This window comes from Pinus tabuliformis, chromosome 4_2, assembly GCF_031772625.1.
Source record: "Pinus tabuliformis cultivar Carrire ecotype Pingquan chromosome 4_2, CPIR1, whole genome shotgun sequence".
Taxonomy (NCBI): domain Eukaryota; kingdom Viridiplantae; phylum Streptophyta; class Pinopsida; order Pinales; family Pinaceae; genus Pinus; species Pinus tabuliformis.
Window position 1 is genome coordinate 1,119,543,196 of NC_142304.1, and position 24,647 is coordinate 1,119,567,842.

A 24,647-nucleotide genomic window follows, 5' to 3' on the forward strand; every position below is an offset into this window, starting at 1 on the left:
TTTAAAAAAAATTCCGGATCTCTTAACATTTGGATGAGTGAATACTGTGAGCAAGGTGGAAATGTCATATGGGACCATATATGCTTATATAATATTTTCTGCTTTCATGAAACTTGTTTAATGTAAATATTATAATAAAATATATGGATTGCAAATTGCTTAATATCTACTATAATACAGATATATCAATTCTTGCACTTTAGTTGTCTTCTTCCTCTTTGGTTTTATCCTTTTTTTTCTCTTCTATTGTATTTAAAAGTAAGTTTTTCTTAGTTCTATAATTTTCTCAAAAAATGCATTTAGCATGCCCTTACTGGATGTGCAGCTTACAGGCAGTTTAGTCAATCACATTGACCATTATTTTAGTCATTCTAGGACACATTAATTCCGTTTTAGTTTCAATTTCAAGACATGCTATACAAGATACTTGAAACTAGACTTTTACCTTATAGCAACGCTAAAAACATGGATAATACTGTGTTGGGGATTTATGTTTCTACTGCTCAATAAATGTCCTCCATATTTGATTTGTCCAATTGGTGCAGTTTGAGCTCACCTGAGATCTGAGGTGGCTTCGTGTCCTATTCACCCTGCCCTCCCCACACTGCCTTGCTACCTCTTCTTTAATAGAGACATTTGTGGCGCCATCTTGGAGATGAACAACGGTAGAGTGGCAGATGAGGAGGGTTTCCAAGGCGAGCTTTTCAAAATGTTAGACTGACACTTATTGATTACGTTATTGACTTGTCTAAACATATTGTTTACTTGGGATTTCCATAGTCGTGGTCCCACCACACAATTCACCATATCCACAAATTGGGAACCAACATTGATCGAAACAATTATAGAACAATCATGGTGGTCCACATTTTCTCTAAGCTCTACGCAACTGCCCTCCATATATGATTATCCAAGGAGCTTGAGAGGAGACATCTTCAAGGTAGAGAATAGGCAGTTTCCAGGCCAGAGCACAAAACAATTGATCATGTTGTTACACTTTGAGCCATCATCAAGGAGGTGACACATTGTTTGTGGCAAGTCTTTTGCTGCTTTGTTGACTTAGAAAGATGGTTGACGTGGCCCGAAGGGATGTTCAATTCCAGAGGCTCAAAGACATTGGCCTCTTGGATATTCTTCTCACTACCATCATGCGTCTTTATGAGTCCATCCTCAATCAAATCTTTTGATGGAATATCTGACTTCATTAAGAGCACCATTGGAGTGAAGTAGGGTTTCCCTCTTTCACCCATTGTTTGGGATATTCATTGATGAGTCAGAGGCCTTTCTCCAAGCACATAACCAACTAGGGAATGGGTGCCTTCTCCACTAGGTTTTGATCTCCATCCTCCTCTTAGTTCACGATGTGGTTCTCTTGTCCACCTCGGAGGGGTTATGGACACATGCTAATGCCTTATCCAATGTTGGAATCTTAGTTAGTTGACAGTCAACCTTGGCAAAACCAGGGTTTTGATCCTGAATGAATTTATGTTAAAATTGGCAACTAGTGCCAAGCTCCACTTGGGACATCTTATTTATGACAACTGATATTTTTCTTGGATTCCTCTCTCCGAGAGGTGTAGGATTGATCTAAAGATCATCCGATTCCGACAAATTGTCAAGGTCGGCCAGCAAGCAAAACATGCATTCAAACCCCCAACTCATCCTCAACGTTGCATATAAAAGGAGGAGACCTCAAGTCGTTTTCACCATCATCTCATCTCACATCTCTCTCTCCTCTTGTGATTGGGTATGCATATCTGGGCAGCTTTCTCTCACATGTGTGAAGGAAGAAAGACAAATTTCTGTTTGACTGTGTTGACCAGTGTTGACCGAGCTGCAGGGAGGCTGTTTGACTGCGTTGACCTGTTTTGACTTCAGTTTGGGTGAGGTATATTTGTCCTAGTAGGCCACAGATCTGGGCACCCAAATTGAGGCAGTCTGACCTCTCCTTTGACCAGCGTTGACTGTCCTAGGGCTGGCCGCAGAGTTGACTTTTGTTAACCAGTTTTGTTTGGACCTTTTTCGGACTGTTTTGGGTTGACTAGACTCGCTGTTGGAGGCTGAAGTTGACTAGGTTTGACCAAGCGGAATAGAGGAAGAATTATGCCCTGGTTGACCAGCATTGACTTTTCTGGTTAGGGCTTTCTGCTGCTGTCATAAATGATCAGATTTGTAATTTGTACTATCTCTCTTTCCGCTGAACTATTGAAGAATATAAGAAGAATTGATCAAGGGTTTCCCCACATTGGGGTTTGTCCCTGGCTGGTGCCACATCTTGCGTCCTCTTGTCTTCTACTGTTTATGTTTATGTTCTATCTGCATTTTACTATCATGTTGATGTGATTGCTAAATTGGATATTGATATTGGGCTAATAAAGAAATTGAAGTAAAATTGTTCTTAAGCATAGAACATAACATGGTTACCTAAAATTAACAGTTTAAGTACGTCCTCTTAGGGTATCTTTTTTATTTTTAGGCTGTGGAGATCGAGATCACCATTGCGTAAACTTGTGTTTGGTTTAGAAGGCGTAGATTTGGTTTGAGGAAATCCCTCTAGCCCTGTATCAATTAGGCTTATGGCTCCCTTGCTTCTCTTGAGTGTCAATGTTTTAGAACCATTTTCAAGATATTTAGTTCAATTTGAATGTCATGGACAACCTCATTAGGCCCACTATTCTATATTGTTTGGAGATTTGGGAACCTGCTTTGTTGTAGTAGGATTGGACCATGACAGAGAGTTTACTTTCTCATGCTTCACTGCATCATTAGACGCAAGAGAACAATCCCACATTCTATTATTTGAGTAGAGTGTCCTATCCACTCCCCCACCTTTAGGATTGATAGCATCTTTGGACTAGTTTCCCTTTTGCGTTGGATTCGACATTTGGTGTACACTTCCACTCGCAGGGACTGCTACGCTTTTCCTGACTATTGTTCCTTGGAGGCCATAGCCACTACTAGTACCTTTGGTCGAGCTCATTGTTTGCTTGCGAAGGCCACATCTTCTTCAATTTGTTGGTATCTTGACCAAGAAACCCCCCTCCCATTCAAATACTCTCTTAATGCCTCTATTCGACTCCTGCCAACAAGAAGTTGACAAGATCATCAGAGTTGACATTGTTACACAATTTGTTCAATCTACTCACGTGATCCAGATTTAAATAGGAACACAACAAATTACAAAGATAACCATAAACACAGAGATGCAGCAGAAATAATACTTCATATCATTAATGTAAAACACTGAAATATGCTTACAAACAACAATGAAAATAAACCAGCTAGGGCGATTGTAGCTAATCTCTGAGAAGAGATGTGGTGGCTACATGCCTCTGAATTGTGTTACAATGAGACTCGAAGACCTATTTATTGTTGAGAAACAATGGAAAACTCTTAACATCCCAAAACTTAACCCTAGAAGATGAAACGCCAAATTGTGGGCCCTGTTTTGGGTAAGTTGGTACATCAACTTTCCGGGGTCGTAACTTTGGCATACGATCTCTGTTTGATGCGTACAATAGCTCGTCAGAAAGATCTATTTGAACACTACAACTTTGGGAAGAGTAACATTGGTACATGGACTTATGTTGCTCCCAGATTTCCCAAAAAATGTCGTTTAGGGCTTCAAAACGACTCCGGAAGTTCAGGATCCGAAAAATTGCTAAAAATAGTAAACTGTGCTACAATTACAGAAACTGAAAAACTGAAAGAGACGGTTGTGGGGGTCCAAATGGGATAGGTGGGTGGCCACCAACATCCACCTGGATCATTCCTCCCCCCTTAGGAAGCAATGGTCCCCATTGCGTTGAGTTCCTCCATCTGCTGAACTTGGTCCTTAGTGAGCTGTTCTATAATCTTTGATGTGTCCAGTAATGGTGAGAAGCATGGTCGACGACGATCCACATTGAACACTCGGTGCAAGCAAAGGAATGGGGGAATGCTGTGCTTCAAAGTATTATTTCCCACAACCTTGGTAATGGTGTAAGGACCATGTCGGCATGGTCAGAGCTTCTGATGGGCTCTTGTAAGGTGTTCTTTCTGCAGATGCAACTAGACTTTGTTGCCCACCTGAAGTTTGTGTGGTACCCTTGTGGGTGAGGAGAAGTTGTTCTTGTGTTATTTCATGACCGTATCCCTCTACTGTTGCTGTTGCGTGGAGGAACCCTTCGCGGGGGTCATGGATGTGGTGACGATCTTCCCCTTACTTTGGGAGCGAACCAGACAGAAAATGAATTTCCTAATGTGGGAGATGAGCTTGCTGCCTTTCTTGGTAGTGATCAAAGAGGTGGCGGTAGGTGGGGCTACCTTAGGTATCCTATATAATGAATTATTCAAAGAAATAATGATAGCACGAGGCCTTGACTCATACACTGCGTGTTGCCTCCACAAGTATGGCTGGCCTAATAATACATCACAAACATCCAGGGGTGTAACATCACACAATACCTCGTCTGTGAAGGGTTTGATGCTGTAAGGAAGGCGACATTGCTGGCGAACTCGGAGATCTCGTCCTTGGTGAAGCCACATGATACTGTACGGCTGCGGGTGTGGTGTAGTCGGTAGGCCCAACCGCTTCACGACCTCTACTGAAATGAGGTTCTTTTGGCTCCCATTGTCAACAATGAATTGCAGTGGCGAACCCTTCACCCACATCTGTGAGTGGAAAAGATGCTCCCCCTCCTCTGGATCTTCGGGCTCATTCTTCTGGATCTTGGCAGTGGCAACAGTGGCACTGGGCTCCGCATCAATGATCTGCTTCCCTTTGCCATTCCCCTTGTCGGGTTCTGACTCAGGGTTGGAACATGCATTTGATTTTGAAGCCTTCAACTCGGCCACCAACCACTGCTTGGTTCGACACTCACTTGTGTTGTGAGTGGGGCTCTTATGGAACTCGCACCACTTTCCTGTGTCCTTCTTCGACTTCGTGGTGTTGTTCTTTTCTTGCGACTTCGATGGGTTGCCTTGGGTCACCCCGCTTTGGCTTTGTCCTTTGGTCTTCGGATTCGTAGATCCAAAGTCTCGCTTCTTCTGTTTGAACTTTTGCTCGATTTTGACAGCGTATCGGTACGTCGTGCCGAGCGAGGAGATGTTCAAGAACTCTATCTCTTCTTAGATGTACCTGTGTAGGCAATTGTGGTATTTGAGTACCAGATGTAGCTGAGAATATTTGATACCCAATTGTGTGCGAAGGGTATGAAAAATGTTAGTGAACTCCGGCACATCTTGGTCCCTTCCCTACCGCAGCATGGTCAACTTTATGTATTTGTTCTCATAGCTTTTGACAGGGTAATACTGCTCCTTAATGGCATCCCAGAATGAATTCCAAGTGGTTGCGGCTGAAAATAGTGAGCCCGAACTTTCATCCTTCTGTTCGCTGTAGGTTTCCCACCAGTTCTTGACGTTGGGGGTTGCTTTGAGAAGAGCGAAAACAATCTTTTCCCGACTTGAAATTTTATGAACAAAAAAATACCCTTCTAGCATATTTAACCATTTATCTACGACATCTGCATCTATCTGACCCTCGAATATGGGTATTTCAAAATTAACTTGTACCTTAAACGATGTGGCGTTTCCAGAGTAGCCGTTGGAAGCCGACGCGTCGCCTCTGGGTAGTCGCTAAAGGATTTGGGCAAAGCTGTCCATCATCGCATTCCTTGTCGCTCGAGGGCTTCTGCGAGCAAGATTTTGATAGGATCTCCTGCCCCTTTGTCTTTCTTCTCATCTGCCATGGGAGGCCATTGGGATTTGCGAGGTTGGTCTTGCAAATGTTCAACCAGTTCAAGCCCTAACTCCTTATATCCTGACCTCGTTGGGGACATGCAAAGAAAAACAGAGAAAAAACAGACTGCTTTGACACCATGATCCAGATTTAAACAGGAATGCAACAAATTACAGAGATAACCATAAACACAGAGATGCAGCGGAAATAATACTTCATTTCATTAATCTAAAATACTGAAATATTTTTACAAATAACGATGGAAATAAACCAGCTAGGGTGATGATAGCTTTTCTCTGAGAAGAGATGTGGCGGCTACATGCCTCTGAACTATGTTACAATGAGGCTCGAAGACCTATTTATTGTTGAGAAACAATGGAAAACCCTTAACATCCCAAAACCTAACCCTAGAAGACGAAACACCAAATTGTGGGCCCTGTTTTGGGTAAGTTGGTACATCAACTTCCTAGGGTCGTAACTTTGGCATACGATCTTTGTTTGACGCATACAATAGCTTGTTAGAAAGATCTATCCGAGCACTACAACTTTGGGAAGAGTCCATGTTGCTCCCAGATTTCCCAAAAAACGTTGTTTAGGGCCTCAAAACGACTCCGGAAGTTCAGGACCCAAAAAGCTGCTAAAAATAGTAAATTGTGCTACAATTACGGAAACTAAAAAACTGAAATAGATAGTTGTGGGGGTCCAAATGGGATAGGTGGGTGGCCACCAACATCCACCTAGATCATCACGAGCCTTATATACTTAGAATGAGGAGCTAAAGAAATTGATAATCAACTAAGAAACTAGATTCGTTCCTCAACCTCCTCATGTCTCGAATCGGTATAATCAGACACGATTCGGTGGGACACGTGTCCTCTGGATCATGTCCCACTTTTGGGACACATGTCTGCTTTTTTGAGTGCCACACGCAACCCCTAAAGGGCGGTTTTGGCCCTTTTCAACTTCACATTTGACTCTCTCTTGCTGTGGGTGTGTGGGAGCGAATAGCAAAGGGTGTGGGAACATTTTGAAGGTGATTCAAGCAACATGTAAGTGCATTTTGTCTCCTTTTATTTATTTATTTATTTTTTTCTAGTTTTATTCCAATAGTTTGCATGTGCATTTTTTTTACAAATTTGTGCATTTTTTCTTTATCTTTTTACAACATTCATGTTTCAATCAAGGGCAGTGGGGAAGGGGCAAAGGAAGGGGAAGAATGTCCCTATTGGAGATTCCCCTCTTGTTCCAATTTCATCAGGGTCTGTAAGTGTTCCCTCTATTGGAAGTGGGGCTGCAACAACAACTTCAAATGTTGAGGGAAGATAACAATCTCAAGATAACAAATATCCCTTGTGGAAATATGTCACAAGAGAGCAAGGGCCAGGCAACAAGTTGAAGGGAGGAGGCAATCTTGCCTGGAAATGCAACTATTGCAACAATCATTTCATGAGCACATATTACCATGTGAAATCTTATTTGTTGGCTTTACCATGTTGTGGAATTGCAACATGTATACAGGTGTCTTTAGCTAAGAGGAAAAAGTGGAAAAAGAGGTCAATGTTGGTATGGCAAAGGTGGCTGCAACATCTAAAAAAACAAGAATGATGATCCCCTTCCATTCTTGAGGAAAAAGAACAACAAATTTCCATTTGAGAGTTTTGGTGGGGGACAAACAACAAAAAGAAAGGCAGTGGCACTTGGTCCAATGGACAAGATTTTTTAGAAAGAGAAACGGGAAGAGCTTGATCTCACCGTTGCATTCTTTTTCTATCATAACTTCATATCCTTTAATGTTGCATGCTCACCTTTATTTATTGAGATGTGTCGAGCTCTAACTCAAGGGGCTCCATTAGGGTATCTGCCTCTTGGGTCAGAGAAGCGTAGAACCACATTGTTGACGAAGGCAAAGAAAGAGGTGGACAAAATGCTTGAGCCTGTTAAATCAGCATGGCCAACATCTGGGGTTAGTATTGTTTCTGATGGATGGACAAATCCAGCACGCCACCCACTCATCAACTTTATGGTCTAGTTTTTTGGAAATTAGTGGATGCACTTGGACAATACAAGGATGCACAATATAAGGGTGAGTTGTTCATTAACGTTATTGAAGATGTAGGTGTTGATTCTTGTGTGCAAATTATTACAGATAATGCACCTGTTTGCAAGGCTGTTGGCATGACTGTGGAAGCTAAATTTTGTTGAGTTTTGGTATGTCCTATGCTTAAGAACAATTTACTTCAATTTCTTAATTAGCCCAATATCAATGACCAGATTAGAATCACATTAGCATGATAGTAAAATGCAGATAGAACATAAATATAAATAGTAGAAGACTAGCCAAGACAAGAGGACACAAGATGTGGCACCAGCCAGGGACAAACCCCATTGTGGAGAAACCCTTGATCAATTCTTCTTATATTCTTCAATAGATCAGTAGAGAGATAGAGATAGTACAAATATACAAAAATTGATATTTTATGACAGCAACAGTAAGTCCATCATTCTGCTAATGATGAATGTTCTAAGATGTAACCCTGAATTCTTATGACAATCTTCAAACAATCACTAAGAGTGCTAAAGCATACGCTTTTAGGAGATCATCAATCTAGAGGCCTTCAACAGAATACTGCTGCAACATGTTAGCACTAAGGTTTGCTGCATTACTGGTTAGGGCATGTCTTGTAGCCTTAGTTTCCTCACATAATCAGGAGATAAGTACTTTTGGGACTGCGGTTTACCTTGGAGACCTTTCTCTTATATCATGCTGCCTTCTAAAGGTGCTGTCCACCCTTGACAACCCTTAACACAACCTTAAGCTGTGTGCTATGGCCTGCGACCTAGCACAACAACTTGTTGTAGCTTTAGGCCATCTCAAATGATACCCAAACAGTCCTAAACAACAACATTGCCTTCTTCATAAACTCAGCCTAGCTAACTGCACTTGCTAGCACCCAAACACATTCATATTTAGCCCTGTCTTCAATGACTGCTAACCTTGTGGCTGTGGCTTCCAAACATACCTAAACCATGCCCTAAAACAACATTATTTACCACGTTGTCACAGAGATTTCCATGCTACTCTTTCTAGACTCCACGTTGTTATAGGGCTCCTTTTTGCTACGACTAGGGCTCTTGTCTTGCTATGGCTACGTCTTCCTTAGATCTGTGGCTAGGGCTCCTTGACTGTGGATTTATGCCTCCTCATGACAATGGATTAGGGCTTCCTTTGCTGCGTATTGAAGCTCCCCTTGACAACGGATAGATCTCCCTTCAATATATGGCTAGAGCTCTCCCTTTGACTGCGGCTAGGGCTTCTTTTGATTGCGTCTAAGTCTCCTTCAAGACTGCGACTATGTCTCCTTAGATGTTTGTGGCTAGGTCTCCCTCTTGACCTCCCTTTCCACCATGTCCTCCTTGTGAGAGGACAAACCCAAACGAGTGGAGAGAGATCGTGAGAGATGTGTGTCTCAAATGACTTGAGGTCACCTCTGTTTATAATGCAATGTTGACGTTGAGCTGGGGTAATTTTCTTGCTGGCCGACCTTGACAATTTGTCAAATAATACAAATAAATTCATATCTCCATAAATACATGTCGGAATCGGATGATCTTAAGATCAATCCTACACCTCTTAGAGAGGGGAATCCAGGAAAAATATCCGTTGCCATAAATAAGTTGACCCACATGGAGTTTGGCCCTAGTTGCCAATTCTAACACTCCCTCTCAATTAGGGAGAACTCCATTTGCTAATCCATCTGCCAAAATGTACTATCTCTGTCATCAATGCAATGCCCTGCATTGTTTTTCTCTCTTTTGTTGAACTATGAAGAAGGAGAAGTGATCGAGAATGTATCATACCATTCTCTATTGACCCGAAGTCAGTCCCATATAAAGAGAGTGTGTCATACCACTCTTACTTATTCGAAATCAGTTCGAAATAAAGAGTGTCTCGTACCACTCTTACTGATCCGAAATCAGTTCCAAATAAAGCGAGTGTCTCATACCACTCTTACTGATTCGAAATCAGTTCCAAATAAAGAGAGTGTCTCATACCACTCTTACTGACCCAAAGTTAGTTCCATTGATCCCAGATCAATATAGGTCATCCTAGCATAGGGAGTACGGTAGCACACGATGTGTCCATCGGTAGTACTATGGTCCCTATCCTCATTTCTTATTCATTCCAGATGAGAGGTACTTCCCATGAGTCCCAGACTGCATGGGTAGGATGTTTCAGTAGGAGAAGGATGAACTACTCATCTTGCCTACATGTCGCCATGGGGCATCACAAGGGAACGCTGAACCACTCACCCTGTACACAACAAATCACTAGGGGAAGGTTGGACCACTCACCCTATGATTGTGTTTCCGCAGGAGAAGGATGAACAACTCATCCTATCTACATAGCAAACCGCTAGGGGAAGGTTGAACCACTCACCCTATGGTTGCTCATCGCTCCAAGAAGAACCTCAAGCTCTCTGGAGCTCCCAGAGCTCAAAGTCCATTTCATACAGGACCCTTAGGAGATGGTCTCTCCACGACTCCTAGTCATTCTCGGAAAGTCAAGAATTTGACCTTTCCCAGGGGCTTCGTTAGAATATTGGTGACCAACTAATCAATTCCAATGTGATAGAGCCTTATTGCTCCTCGTTGTACCATATCCCAGATAAGGTGGTACCTGATGTCTATGAGCTGGTAACAATCATGAAATACGAGATTCTCTGATAATCGGATCCCACTCTGGTTGTCACAGAGGATCACTGTGGTATCTAACACATGTCCAAATTGCTCACTGAAGAGCTTCCCCAACCATACAACTTCACACGAGGCCATACTCGCAGCTTTGTATCCGGCCTCAACAGTGCTCAAAGCAACCGACTTCTGCTTCTTGCTCATCCAGGATATCGAAGCAGAACCCAAAGAGAAACAACACTCATAAGTGCTTTTGAGATCCACCATACTGCGTGCCCAAACAACATCAGAATAACCATGCAGCTTCACATCTCCGGCAATGTATCTCAGTCCATGAGTGATTGTGCCCCGAAGATATGTCAGAAGATTCTTGGCACCAATCCAATGTGAGTGATGAGGCTCAATAATATATTGGCTCAATGTGTTCATTACAAAACATATATCCGGACGGGAGTTCACCAAGAACATTACCCAATTCAGGTCCGATAGCACTACCGCATAACTTCTTAAAGTTTAACTCCATTGGGGTAGTCACAGGCTTGCAGTTCACCATTCCATATTCGAAATCCAACTCCCTCTTAAGTTTGTAAATGAGAGGGTCTGCACCTGTCATAGAGAGGTCGTCCTCATAAGGTACCAGTATGAGATGTCTATCATCTAGAACCTTAAAGCAAGGGTTTGGATCGGCTTCACTCCTAGTTATCTCAGCTTCATCAGATAACTGTCATTCCTCTCAAACCAAGCCCGGGGTGCTTGCTTCAAACCATAGAGAGCTTTCTTCAACCTGCATACATGAGATTCCTAGTCATGAACCTCAAACCCTCGGGTTGTTCTACATCTGTGGTCCTGCTATTACTTGAGGGGAATGATCCCCTTGCAAGTTTTCCTTTGGTACATCTCGGACATATACTTTCATGCTCTTCTTTGAGTTCTGACACCCCTGTCACTATTTGTCTCACATCGGGAAGAGCCTTGTAATGAAGATGGGCAAACCTCCGGTGCCATAGTTCAGATGTGGAGATGAGTCACAAGACATGGCTCCCGATGGACTTCCTGCAAGTTGATGCAAAGTCCCAACCCTAAACCCAATAGTAAAAGCATCTTTAAAATTTCGTTTCCAAACACATACCTTTCCATCGATGAATGCCACCTTGTAACCTTGGTCTTCCATTGCTGAAATGGACACCAGGTTCTTCTTGAGATCAAGTACATAAAGAACTTGTAAATGAATCAAGTTACCCTTATCCAGTTGAAGAGTAACATTCCCTACACCCTTTACGGGATAGGTGGCATCATCTCCAAGAATAATCTCCAAGTTTGTCTCATTCTCTATCAAATTAGAGAGAGCTTCCTTGTATCCGGAGAAGTGCCTTGAAGCACCATTATCAATAAGCCAATTTCCCAAAGTGTCTGGAGGAGATGTGGTGGAGAGGGCCGATATAAGATAATACTCCTTTTGCTTATTATTAACAACATTTGATTCTTCATACCTAGAGTTCCTTGCTTTCTTGGTGGGTCGACCATTTCCTTGATGTCCTACATTCCTTTTTCCTTTGCCATTGTACTTGTCATTCCTTTGCTCATTGTTGTTGAAGTTGCCCTTGGAATGATTGTGATCATCATCATGTGATGTGTCTCTTCTATTTGGACACTCTCTCTCATAGTGGCCAAACTTATTGCAAACAAAGTACCTGCCCTTCATTCCACCCTTAGATCCGGGCTTTCCATTGAAATGACATTTAGACCTTGCATTATTTGTCCTTTTGGCATGAGCGGAGAAAGCAGTGGGGTTGCCTCTATTAGAAGGCATTTCTTGCTCCATCATTCTTGTTTCTTCTTGAATGCACCTTGACATCAATTCTTCGAATCCCAGAATTCGATCATTATTGAGAATAGTGGTTCTAAATATATACCACTCGGGTGGGAGCCCTCCAAGGGTAGTGATAGTAAGTTCCTTGTCAGATATGATTTCTCCAATCGATAGAAGATCATTCTTGATCTAGTGATCCTTAAGAAGTAGGATTGAATATCCTCGTCCTTCCCTTCTTAATATCCTTCAACTTATTTTTGAGAAACAAAATTTGATTTGCATCACTAATCTTGAACATGCTTACCAATCTATCGTAGATCTCCTTGGAGGTGTTTAGGTCAGAGATGTAAGCCACTAGACGCTTGTCGATGGAATCTCTGAGAATCTTCTTCTCTTTGACTTCACCCTTGGTGTAATTGTTCTCTGTAGCAGTCGATGCATTTGATGGAGGCTCAGGGATTTTACCCTTCACATAATCCAATACTTCTTGTTCTTCCAATGTCAGATCAAGAGATTTTTTCCATCCGTGATAATCAAAATTTTCATGGAGCTTATCTTTAGCTAGGAAGTGGGACGAGGAACCCATTTAGCCTTTTGTCCTTTCCAACTCTCTTCAGTGATTGCTCTTTCACTCTTGCTTGGGCTTTGTCTTCACCTCAATTTTGATACCATGTTGAGTTTTGGTATGTCCTATGCTTAAAAGCAATTTACTTCAATTTCTTAATTAGCCCAATATCAATGACCAGATTAGCAATCACATTAGCATGATAGTAAAATGTAGATAGAACATATACATAAACAGTAGAAGACAAACCAAGACAAGAGGACACAAGATGTGGCACTAGCTCGGGACAAACCCCAATGTGAGGAAGCCCTTAATCAATTCTTCTTATATTCTTCAATAGTTCATTACAGAGATAGAGATAGTACAAATATACAAAAACTGATATTTTATGACAGCAACAGTAAGTCCATCATTCTGCTAACGATGACTGTTCTAAGATGTAGCCCTGAATTCTTATGACAATCTTCAAACGATCACTAAGAGTGCTGAAGCATACCCTTTTAGGAGATCATCAATATAGAAGCCTTCAACATAATACTGTTGCAACATGTTAGCACTGAGGTTTGCTGCATTACTGGTTAGGTTATGTCCTGTAGCCTTAGTTTCACCACACAGTCAGGAGATAAGTACTTTTGGGATTGCGGTTTACCTTGGAAACCTTTCTCTTATACCATGCTGCCTTCTAAAGGCATTGTCCACCCTTGACAACCCTTAACACAACCTTCAGTTGTGTGCTATGGCCTGCGACTTAGCACAATAACTCGCTGTAACTTTAGGCCTTCTCAAATGATACCCAAACAGTCCTGAACAACAACGTTGCATTCTTCATAAACCCGGCCTAATTAACTGCACTTGCCAACACCCAAACACATTCATATTTAGCCCTGTCTTAAACGATTACTAACCTTGTGGCTGCGGCTTCCAAACATACCTAAACCATGCCCTAGAACAACATTATTTACCACACTGTCACAGAGATTTCCATGATGCTCCTTCTAGACTCCTTCAGCTGTTATCGGGCTCCTTTTTGTTACAGCTAGGGCTCTTCTCTTGCTATGGATAGGTGTTCCTTAGATCTGCGACTAGGGCTCCTTGATTGTCGATTTAGGCCTCCTCATGATAGCGGATTAGGGCTTCCTTTACTACGCATTGAAGCACCCCTTGACAACAGATAGATCTCCCTTCAATCTGCAGCTAGAGCTCTCCCTTCGACTGCGGCTAGGGCTTCTTTTGACTGCGTCTAAGTCTCCTTCAAGACTGCGACTATGTCTCCTTAGATGTCTGCGGCTAGGTCTCCCTCTTGACCTCTCTTTCCACCACGTCCTCCTTGTGAGAGGACAGACCCAAACGAGTGGAGAGAGATCATGAGAGATCTGTGTCTCAAATGACTTGAGGTCACCTCTAGTTATAATTCAATGTTGAGGTTGAGTTAGGGGTAATTTGTTTGCTGGCCGACCTTGACAATTTGTCAAATAATACAAATGAATTCATATCCCCATAAATACATGTCGGAATCGGAGATCTTTAGATCAATCCTACACCTCTTGGAGAGAGGAATCCAGGAAAAATATCAGCTGCCATAAATAAGATGACCCACATGGAGTTTGGCCCTAGTTGCCAATTTTAAGAAATATCCACAAGTATTTTGCACACATGGCATTTTCCATTCTTTGAATTTAGCACTTAAATCTATTGCTTATGATGTGCTTTGGATTGGAAGTATTGTTGAGGATGCACGACATATTCACAACTTTGTACAAAATCATACAAATTCCCTCACTATCTACAAGGAGTACACCAATCTATCATTGTTTAAGATTTCACATACATGGTTTGCCTCTTCAATCATTGTTGTGGAGGTAAATCCCCTCTGCGGACAGAGGCGATCCCTATTAGCCCAAATGGGGTCTAGCAACAATCAAACAACGCTAACACGTAGGTTCCTAATTGCAAATCAAAGACCGATGATGAGGGCCTACTTGGATTCCAACGCTAATATTTGTAGAAGAGTCGTCGCTCCCGTTCCTTTGCTCCGACCGGTCACAATCCCCACGATCCTCGTGAACGGACACCTGCACATGCGAAGAACGACACAAATACAAGCATAAAATCCAATAGATGCAACTATATATCAGTCAGAAAGGATATAACTCAATCATCATTACAAAGACAATAAGAGTGGAACCATAATGATATTCGTCTATTATCGATAAACAAAGAAGAATACAACCATAGTTCTGACGTCAAATCCTCCTTTGGCTGGGTGATCAGCAGCACATGCCTTGCAAAGCTTGTTGGGAATGGGGAACAAGCCTCTCTCTCCTTGGTCACTTGGATAAGAATCTCCTCACTTAAGATTTAGCCTCATGGGAATGAATAAGGCTCCTTGTAGCATGAACTTGGCAATTCTCAGACTTTGAGACTTAGAATTTGGAACTTGGAGACTTTAACTTGTCAAAGGCAAAAGGACAAGCTTTTATAGATAGAGGAGAAGGAGTTAGGGTCATCCACAAGACTCATGGGATTGGATTTATCACTAAGAAGCTTCCATTAGAGGTGGAGAACTACTTCCCTTCTATGGAGATTTGAAGCCAAACAGGCCCAACTCAATATAGATTCAGTTCATGAGTGGGTTAGGAAGAACCTTCGTAAGTTGGTTTGTTAAAGACTTTACCCAACTGGGTGGGCGTGAGTGTGACCCTGAGACAGAGTGCCAGCTGGCGCGCCCTCTTTGGAGGATTTCCCCCATTGGCGCGAGTAATACACGGTGGAACCGCGCCAATGGAAAAGGGCTATTTTTATGGGTATTTTGCAGAAAGTGTCTTCAGGGCATATGAAGTACATACTCAAGGGGATACAATGCAAGTGTTTTCAGGTTATGTCACTTCTCACAGGTCCCGGAATAAGTCCTCCAATGTGCGGGAAAAGGGGTAACAGGGACGGTGACAAATTACTGTGTAACAATCATCATGTTGAAGAGGTTGAGGGAGGTCAAGACCGCTCTTGGGGCCATGGTTATTTGCGAGTTTTGGTCATCTTGGAGAGAGACAGATCAAGTGACCTCAAAATAGTTAAGGACACAATGTTAGATGATGCTTGGTGGGAGAGGGTAGATCTACTTATTAAGATCATGGACCCTATCATTTCTTTGCTACGATTTGCAAATGTAGATCAACCTATCCTAGGAGAGGTTTATGAGGGATGAGATTCCGCGATTGACTCTGTGAGGAGCATTATTTTATAGAGTGAGTGCCTCGATTAAGAGACATCATCAAAGGCCTTCTTCACCACCATACAAGATATTTTGTCAGCAAATGGCACAAGAATCACACACCTTTGCATTGTTTGGCTCACTCATTGAACCCAAAATACTACATCCATGGGTAGCTGAATGGTGGAGCTTCCCGCAGATTCCCTCCTCACATGGATGGTGAAATTTCACAAGGGGGAAAAGATGCATTGAGGCGGATTTTTCAGGATAGAGCATCCCTTGATGAGGTAGAGGGTGCCTTTGCAGAGTTTTCCACTGGCACTGGTTGATTTGCAGGGTATGATGTGATTAGAGACAGGGGTCTAAGAAGCCTTATTCTTGGTGGGCAACTCATGGGGCAACAAGCCCTCCTCTACAATAGTTAGCCATGAGGCTCCTCTCTCAGGTGACTTCATCCTCTTGTTGCAAGAGGATTTGGAGCACATATGGGGATTTTTATAGTGTCATGAAGAGTAGGCTGGAACAGTCCAGGGCAGAGACATTGGTGTATGTGCACACCAACCTTCGTCTTATTTACAGGCAGAGGGAGGAGGTGTTGAAGGGAAAGACAAAGATGTGGGATGTCTTTCCTAATGACATGGGTTTGGACAACAATGTTGAGTTGACATTGGCCAACTTGGATCTTAATGAGCCAGTGCTAGGGCCTGCCACTTTTGATCATGGTGAGACTATAGAGGGGTCATCCTCCACACCAGTAGATGCAGAGATGACATTAGATACAGAGCAGGATGCAACGGAGCAGAGCAATGGTGACCATGATGATGACAGTGATGCCGATTTTGATGATCAGGATTGATGACTCATGAGCTACATACTGCCTTGAGGCTTGTAGTTATTTTGTATTTTGTATTTCTATTTACCATTGGCATTGCTACTACCTACGTAACACATTTTGATTTTGATGACTTAATGAGAAGATTGCAGTATCTTTTCTTTCTCCTATTGGATCATTGATTAATAAGTCACGACTCACAATTGTATTTGTGTGCATAATGTTACTTTGTAAAACTTACATCTAGATGATGATCTATGTTTGAATCAATGAGTTTGTATCATGAATGAGAATTTTTGTTAGAAATATCTAATTTTTAATATATATAATATATAACGTGTCCTAATGTGTCCTATTCCAGGGGGTCAATGTGCCTCTATCGGACACTCGAATCCTCGTGTCCTTCGTGTCCCATGTCCCAGCGTCAGGTGACTTAGATTATCAAGCTTGGAGTAAACCATCAAGACAAGTCAGCTGTTCAAAAGATTCTATAGGGAGCAAAATTAGAGATTCAAGCATTAAGGAAGAAATTGAAATTGCATGCAGTGGACCATGTTATGGCCCCAAATGTTGTTCAAGTCGAGAAAGAAAAGGAACTTATAACGCAGGGGTTGCTTGAAAGAAATAAGGAGATGGCTACTTTGACAGAATTGAATGCAAGCTTACAACAAAGAGTAGATACTCTATGGATATGAGGCACTTTCTTTTTTTTACATGATTTTTGGAGATAACAGGGCTCAGGGGCAAAGGATTGGGTTCAAGAGAGCCAAGAGATCCTCCAAGTTCTCAAGGACAATTTGCAGGTAGCCCAGAACCAGCAAAAGATGTATGCTGACAGGCACAGGGTGGAGAGGCAGTTTGAGGTGGGGGACATGGTCTACCTATGCTTGCAGCGTTACTGATAGTCTTCGTTGAAGTAGAAGGGGGCAGAAAAACTCAAGCCACAGTTTTATGGACCTTACAGGGTCACCAAGAGGGTCGGGGAGCTAGCTTATGAGCTAAAGAAAGTCGGATTCACAACGTATTTCATGTTTCATGCCTGAAAAAGGCATTGGGACAGCAGGCTAATTTCTATGCTATGCCCTCCAAGCCTGGAAAATGTGTCCCACCCAGATGACCACTGTTGAAAGTGCCTTATCTCTCCTCAATATGCTGCATAGAAGCCCCCAAAATTGTGCCAAGAGTCTGGAAGAAGTTTCCACACTGGAAAACCACCTAAGAATGGTGAACCAAGCCCCACGAAAACTGGCCTAGGGAACCCTGTGCAGGCCCCATCAACAATAAGTCAGCCTCACTCTAAGCAACGATTTCCAGCTCCACAAATCACCTAAAATGTTGTTCCTTTCCTCATTGAATTTCTCTAAATTTCTCCAGCCCTTTCACTCTTGGAAATACGCTTTACTAAGTTGACACAATTTGACCTCCGCGTGCTCTTGGAGTACGAACTGGTTGAAATTGACAGCTGAAGGTACCACGACCTCCCACAATCCTCCCCACTGAAATGTATATTGCCTTCCTAGGGTGGCACTCTAGGTCCACTGAAGAGAAGGATGAGTCTTCTCCTTGGAAAACTCGTGTGCTCAACAACACTTTGTGACTCAGCTGAACAACTTGAGCAACAATGAAATTGTCAAGTGATCAAAAGCCCCAAATGCTGTTATCTCCCTCATATTTATAACTGTTGCTTACTCACGTCATGTGGGCCCCTTCACCAAGTAAATTGAAATCCCTCCTAAGCCATTCAAACTTCTGCATCAAAGGGTGCGTATTTCATGAGGGAGTGGCTGCCACATTCCACTAAGGAAATAATTTGACCCCCTTGTCCCAAGTATTTTTCCCAAAATTGCCTTGGGCCCTCAAAATTGACAAAACTGGCAAAATTGTAATTCTCCTTAGCAAAAAATTTTAGGAAGGAATATTACAGTCCTCTCCTCCCAAATGTTGCTTGTCCCCAAGCAACCACAAGGTTGGATGCTGTAAAATTTGCTCGCTCTCCCAAGTGGCATCCTCATTTGGCAAATCCTTCCACTTGACTAAGTGCTCCCGGATGACCCGGTTCCTCAACCTCCTCTCTCATGTCTCCAATATGGTCTTTGGTGTCAATACTAAGTGCCCCTCATAATCTACTGCAGGCAGTGCAGTAGCTGCTGTAGCCTGCTGTCCCAATGCCTTTTTTAGGCATGAAACATGAAATATGTTGTGAATCCGACTCTCTTTAGCTCATAGGCTACCTCCCTGACCCTCTTGGTGACCCTGTAAGGTCCATAAAAGCGTGGCTTGAGTTTTTCTGCCCCCTTCTGCGTCAACGAAGACTGTCAGTGAGGCTGCAAGCGTAGGTAGACCATGTCCCCCACCTCAAACTGCCTCTCCACCCTGTGCCTGTCAGCGTGCATCTTTTGCTGGTTCTGGGCTACCTGCAAATTGTCCTTGAGAGCCCAGAGGATCTCTTGGCGCTCTTGAACCCAATACTTTGCCCCTGGGCCCTACTATCTCCGAAAGTCATGTTAGAAAAAGAAAGTGCATCATATCCATAGAGTGCTCGAAAAAGGGACATATCAATCGACATGTGGTAAGTGGTGTTGTAGCAAAACTTTCCCACATGAAGCCATCTCACCCACACTCTCTCCTGCCTCATCACATAGTTGCGTCGGTACCCTTCTAGTCGCTTGTTCACAATCTCACTTTGCCCATCGGTCTGTGAGTGATAGCTGGTACTGAGGTGTAAGCTCGGTCCCCACCAACCGAAACAACTTGTGCCAAAAAGCCCCCATGAACCTGCTGTCCCTATCACTAACTATGGTCTTGGGGAGACCATGTAGCCGGAAATTGGAGTACCTCCCTAACGAACAACTCGGTCACCTGAGAGGTTGAAGATCTTGATGGAATGGCAAAGAAATGAGCAAACTTGGTCAATCGGTCAACCACAACGCAAATACAATCTCGCCCCTCCACATTCGGAAGCCCCGTGATGAAGTCCATGGACACGCTCTCCCACTTCCTCTCCAGAATGGGGAGCTACTGAAGTAATCCTACTGGGTGTGATAACTCCACCTTGTTCTTTTGACAGGCCACACACTCCTGTACGTGTCTCAATACATCCCCCTTGAATCCTTGCCATGAGAACTGCTCCTTGATGGCACAATATGTCTTGAGGAACTCGTGGTGTCCTGCTAGAGGGGAGTCATGTTCTGCCTACATAATCTCTCCTTGAGCTGAGATTTGGGCACTAAGTATATCTGGTCCTTATATATCACGTCATCCATCACTCTGATCCTGTCATCTCCTGGTGTGCCATCCAATATCTCACAAGCTTGCCTATCCTTGGAATACTCAACCAAAAGTTGAGCCTTGCAATCACGAGTGACATCCATCAAAGATAGTGTCGCGAGCCTCCAAGAAAGTGCATCTGCCACTACATTCTGCTTGCCCTTGATGTACTCAATCTCAAAGTCGTAGGCTTGGATTTTGCTCACCCACTTCTCCTGCCTCTCCTGCAATGTCTGTTACTCTAGGAAAAATCGAAGACTGTTGTGTTCAGTGTTCACCTTGAACCGGTTGGCCAACAAATACTACCTAAACTTAGCTAGTGCATGCATCACTGCCAACATCTCTTTGTCATAAATAGGGTAGTAGTTTTCTGCTCTCAAATGCAATAAGAGGGCCCCCTTGTGTCAACATAACCGCAACTCCTTTACCAAAAGCATGACACTCAAACACAAATGTCTGTGTTAAATCTGGCAAAGCCAAAACAAGATAGCTTCTCATGACCCTCTTGAGGTGCTCAAAGGCTTCTTGTGCCTGCTGCATCTAGTAGTAGGCTTTGTCGTTGGTGCATTTGTGCCCTGGTGCCCAAGGCTCTTGGCACATGAAGCATAGCTTCCTCCTCCTGAGGTCCCTCCTGGTCTCATCATTCAACTGACCATCCCCTCCATCCCTCTGAGGTGGTCTGGTATCTCGGTTCCATTGCAAAGCCGTGGGCCTAGTGGGGATGAAGGCCTGGGTCTTCGGCGCTGCGTCAATCATATCCCAGGTCTTGGAGATAGCATCCATCACTGATGTGGGCTTGTAGGACCTCACCCAACACGTAATGGATCAGCGAGCCCCTCCACAAATAACATGATCAACCGAGCCTCCGAAATAGTATTACTTGGGAGTGGGAGCGAAAACGAGAGCGCGAGTGACATTTTCAAAAGCTTCGGGTTTGGGAGCAATTCCCGGAGCGATTTTTATATAATATATATATATATATATATATATATATATATATATTTTTTTTTTTTTTTTTTTTTTTTTTTATATTTTGATACATATATGTCAACAAAAACATGTAGAATGATGAATTAGATATAAAAAACATAAAAATACATAGATTGATCATTGAACCATATAACATCAATCATCTAGAAGTTATAATCTTCATCAACCACGTCCACAACTGAGTCTCGTGAATCATGATTCATCAATGTTAAAGTTTCAACTTCAAGCTTTCAAAATTGAAAATTCAGTATATAACATTTATCATCATTGATCACCAAAGTTGTACTTGTAAGCTAAGTTTAACCATTACAAGAAATAATATCCAACTGTTATCAACTTAACATGAAATGAAATGTTATAAAATGAAATGAAACAACTTTCACAAAGCATCATATTCATAATTCAGAATCATTACCAATGAGTTATAATTGTAAACTTCAAACTTCAAACTTTCATTGTCATGACTCACAGTCATATATTGTTTACAGAAAATATCATTATGATATGAAAGAGTCAAGAGTCAAGACTCAACAGTTATGAAAACTAATAGAAATTAGAAAGTCAAGTAAACTGTAAATTTATTATCTACTACTGCATGTGGCCCTCGCCACGAGAGTCCAATGTATGAGCAGGTCGAGGTGGTCTTCTAGGAGTCCCTCGCATAGACCGACGACCAGAACTAGAAGGCACATGCCCTCCACGTGAGGGTGTAGATGGAGGTGGTGACATCAAAAGAACAAGACTCGGAACTCGAGCACTGCTACTGGATGGTGGAGGTGGCATGCTTGCTGCTTCATCTTCCTCCCTTATAAGTTCCTCTTCCAGTTCTTCAAGATGTATAGTGCCATCCTCCAAATTGTCATCCTCTGGGTGGTTGTCCCAGATTTTATATGTTAGATCCTCATAAGTCCGATCACAGTAATGACCCAACAACCTCAAGTTGTAGTGCACATAAACCAAGCTTTCTGCCCAGCTTTCATTGAGTCTATTTCTTTTCACATTATGTATGAAGCTGTAGGTGCTCCAACACCTCTCTGCAGAAGAAGTATTTACAACCTATGATAGAACTTTTTTTGCCAATTTTGGCAAAAGTCCATGGCCGCCATATTTTTCCCCCCATGTGAGAGCATCAAATCTGTCTCTGTCTTCCATTGCATGGAAGGTACCAAACAAACCAGTGTTACTGAAGTATCTGTCTATTTCAAGGCGCACACTAGCACATTCCTCCCTGTCAGGTATCAACTTTTCTAATGCTTCCAAATATCCTTTAGATACCTCTTCATCTATATGGGGTTTGGTCTTAACCCCACCCCCTGGTGCAGGTTGGCCCAACCAAGATGTAGAGTAGTATTTTGGTGTAAGGATATACGCCAAGCAATGTAATGGAAGATTAAGTTTATTCCACCGTACACACAAAATTGTGAATCAGTTTGTACAGGATCATTGTTATGAACAATATCTTTTATTTGCCCCAACATGGTATCCATATGCTCATACATCTCGCCAATCACTGGTTTATATGTATTTGCAAAGCGAATCATGTGATAACTGGGCTTGGTGAAATCCAATACTTGCCTCACACATGCCCAAAACATACCATCAAGAGCGGCCTCCTCCACTAGTTCAAAACCTCGACTGTCAGCTGCATTTGTAGCCCTTTCCTTTAATACTTGCCAGTGTGGACTTGATACCATGCTAGCCAATGACTCTCTTACCTTCAAAAGGCGCCTAAAGGTGAGGTAATAGCTACCAAATCTAGTCCTCGCAATCTTCAACAACTCCAATCTTGAGTGACTGCGGAAAAGGCCATGGGTATAGCTATGATTTGTAATAACTTTTATAATTTGTTTTCCTTTCTTGTACAAATCACCAATCCATTTGTATTTTTCATTTTTGTTCTTAACAACATCATGCATGAAAAGGTTCAATGTGTGAACCAAACACCTAGACCAAAATATGTTGGGGTATCTATCCTCAATAATTGCTCCCGCTGCCTTACAATTAGGAGCATTATCAGTGATGACTTGGATGACATTGTATGGCCCAATACGGTCAATTGTTTCAAGTAATGCTTCTGCAATGTTGATGGCGGTCTTGAACTTGTTTGAGTAATCATATGCATTTAGAAAGATGGCACCACTAACAGACACAACAAGAATCCATCAGATACAATGGACACCCCATGGTCAGTCCAAGAACTTGTCATTCTATTCAAAGAATGTGATATTTTTGCTTTTTCATGATCAAGTCCAACGGTTCTTGCCTTGTCATACCTAGGGCTCTTGTATCCTTTAGGGGCATCATTTATGGCAGAAACCATTTCGTGCCAATAAGGTGAGCGAAGAACATTGAATGGTATCCCACATGCATAGAGAAACCTGTAAACTTTTGAATCCACATCATTCCTACACCCCTCATCAAGGAAATCTGATATGGTTCTACGCCTTAAAGCTGGTGACCCTGTTCCTCCATATCCACTGCCTTGGGAGGATGCTGAAGGAGTTCTTTGTGCTTGTGATTGTGAGTTCGGTTCAAAGAAACCCCTTGATTTTTTAGATTTGTATTGGGCTTCCTCCTCTTCCGTTATGTATTTGGCTCTATCTGTTACTGACACAGCTGCACAAGTTTTGATTCCTATTTGTTTATCTCCATCCCATGGCATTTTCCCGCAGAGGTGTTTTCTGGCACGGGTGTATGAAAATTATTGTTGCAATGGGGGTAATGAAATTTAGTGGTTCCACCCCCTTTCCCTGCTTCAAGCTTGTTAACATATTTCCACAATGGGGTTTGGTCTTGTTTAGCTTTTTCAGCTGCTGAATCATGTTCACCCTCTTCCAGCTCCTCCTCACCGGGGTTTTCATCAAATCCACTTTGTCCCCCTTTTTCATCCCCTTCTTCATTTTGAACCCTTCTTTTCCTACTCTCCAGCACCATAATAACTAGAAAAGGAACCAAGAAGAAGAAAATGGTAAGAAATATAACCATGATGTTTGAAATTTGTAGTTTTAAATCTGAAAAATTTAATAAAATGGAATGGGAATGGGAATGGCCCAATGGGAAACCGAAATAGAGAAAAATTTATTTATTTATTTAGAAATTAGGAGTAAATTAATAAACATTAAAAAAAAATTGCTAACCTACCTCAAATGCGTCCAAGACTCCTTGCTCCTTGCTCCTTGGCACCTTGCTCTCAGTCTTACTCCTTGCTCTCAGTCTCACTCAAGTCACAATGATTCATAAAAGCCCTCCCTCACTCATTATATTAAAAAAAAATCGATTTTTTAGCCGCGCGATTTTTTTTCTTTGCCGAATTTGCTCCTGGCCTCTGCGCGCGTCGCTCCGGGAGTGAAATTTAAAGCCCGAGAGCGGTCGCTCCTTGGCCGCTCCCAGGCTTTAAATTTTGCTCTCGGAGCGACGCTCCCGAAGTCGCTCCCGATTTGGTAGGGAGCACAATTTTTTTTATCGGGAGTGCACTCACCACCTGCTCCTGCCTAGAGCGCGGATTGAGAGCGGGATCAAGGCGGGGGGGGGGGGGGGGGGGCGCTCCCCCGCAACACTGCT

At 42.6% G+C, this 24,647-nt stretch overlaps 1 protein-coding gene across 1 annotated transcript in view; it reads left to right on the forward strand.

The window, feature by feature from the left end:
- Nucleotides 1-24,647, forward strand: part of LOC149173591 (protein DNA-DAMAGE INDUCIBLE 1-like) — a 177,312-nt gene that overhangs the window by 65,073 nt on the left and 87,592 nt on the right. The window lies entirely within an intron of this gene.